Genomic DNA, 2356 nt, shown 5'->3' with positions numbered 1-2356 from the left:
TCGTGCATGGATAGCTCAGATGGTGAGCACTTGCTCGCGGAAGGCAAAGGTCCCGAGTTCGAATCTCGGTCCGGCACACAGTTTTAATCTGCCAAGAAGTTTCAAGAAGTAATTTTACGCTACACCCTTACGGAATTTGCAAATGTGAGCAGAGTTTGAAAGGCACACAAAAACACGGAATGTATTACGATGAAATAATATTTTGTCAACATTCATTTATATTATGCTTTTACTTTTTTACTGTAAGCCATTTTTCTTCATCTAGTTGTTATATCACGCAACAAAGTCCACTGGTGTTACATGACAAGTTTGGATGGTTCTTAATTTTGTAAGTTGCATTTCTATATCTTATTTACAGAAATTAAATAAGCTCATCACCTTCAATATTCTACTATTCTTTCGGACCCTATTAGGTAAATTACTGAGGTAAAGTTCATTTACACTGTGACAGTTGTTGCACTAAACACTCTGTTATTCAATTAAGAAAAACCACTACGCTGGCTTGCCTCGTACAGTCTAAAGACGAAATTGGTCGGATCTTACTTTGATGAGTTGCTGCTGGTGTGATGTAAGGCATTATTCGTCGACTATGTATTGCAACAGGCTCTTCTTCTCGATCGCTCCGCATGACAAGTTTGGGCCCATAGCACTCTTCTTGAATATTAATTCCTCTTGATGAAAATGGACTGTGCCGTGACCGTTTGCAACCACATAATATATCTGGTCATATATTAAAAAAATCTATTCCTGGCAATCCAGTGCTACCGCGTCTGCACTTGATCACTTATCACTAGCAACTCTGCCCGCAGCTCGTGTCTTGCGGTAGCATTCTCACTTCCTGCACACGGGATCCCGGGTTTCAACGACTCAAACCAGACAGGCAGTGGTACAAAATAGCAGAAAGCCATAAAGTTCTCGGAATATTTATACAGTCTGGCCAACCTAGAATGGCCACATACAACTGGAGAGACGTGCTACACACCATAAGAGGTCTCTCCAGACAGCATGCGAACCGGAACCTAACAATCCACCAGAGAATAGACCTGATAAACACGACGATCCTGTCGAAAGCATGGTACCTGGCGCAAATCCTAAGCATCCCTGCCGAAACTGTGCGAGAACTTACGAGCGCAGTGCACTACCTGTTTGTGGCGTCGAAATATATTCAAAGTGGCGCAAGCAACGTGCTCGCTGCCAGTGAAAGAAGGGGGACTAGGTCTAGCTGATATAAAAACCAAATGTGCAGCCCTTCTACTAAAACGAACGCTCGCCATCCAGGACAATAACCCTGACAGCGACACAGCCAAGATAATTGGAAGATACAAGCCCGCATCAGAAGAAGCGCCGGTCCACATGAGGCACATTCCCTTCAGAATGCGACACGTCAGGCTGCACTACGCCAACAAAAGTTACGTTCTGGACACCGTGGCGAACCCCAGCCACAGAACAGCCAAGAGAATATACTGGGCCCTCAGGGGGAAGCCGGCAAAAAACAAAATTGAACGCAAACTCCCGCAATACAATTGGAAACAAATATGGGGAAACGTCTCGGAAAACGTGTTGCCTAAACATGCGAAGGAGACATGGTACAAAATAGTCAACAGAACGGTACCAACCAACCAAAGACTGGCGGAGATTAAACTCGTCGCAAGTGACATGTGCGACGAATGTGCCACGACCGACACCCTCGAGCACCGATTCACCTGCGGAAATGCCGCCGACATATGGGAAGCGTGCCAGCAGACGGTGGCCCACATCGACAGAACGGCGCCGGGAAGCACCACAGTGGAGGCAATCACCGTCCCAGGCTGCAACCCACATCCACGACCCAAACGACTGGCGACTCTCTGGATCCTCGCCATGACAGCACACGCCGTCGCAGCTGGCCTTGCTGGTGGACCTCTGGGAGGAGAACCAGACGGCCTAGCAGCACAGGCGCTACAGCGAGAACTTCAGAAACTTCCTAAACACTCCACTGCAGACAGTGATCGCCAGAGTCCTCCCCAGCCTGTGACCCTCAGCACCGCCACCAGCCACCTCATCACACTCACCATCAGAAGAACGTGTGCAGTGGTAGTGAATAAGTACAACAGAAAAGGTAAAGTGCTTTCTCCTCTCGCCTCAAATAGTGAAGTATAGTAGTATAAAGTGTTTCTTCTTAGTGAAATCAGTGATACAAAGTGCTTCTCACCAAACATCTGTCATGCTCGCAGCCAAATCAGTGTCAAAAGTATGCCCAGTAGTACTAACAGTGTTTTTTTTTAATAGGATACAAGCATTACTTAGTGGAAAGTACCAACTACTCATAATTTTTATTTTTTGAATGATTTCCTGTACTATGTGCCCTATAAAATTT

Source organism: Schistocerca piceifrons, chromosome 7 (genome assembly GCF_021461385.2).
Source record: "Schistocerca piceifrons isolate TAMUIC-IGC-003096 chromosome 7, iqSchPice1.1, whole genome shotgun sequence".
NCBI lineage: Eukaryota > Metazoa > Arthropoda > Insecta > Orthoptera > Acrididae > Schistocerca > Schistocerca piceifrons.
Note: the sequence above shows the minus strand (reverse complement) of the source record.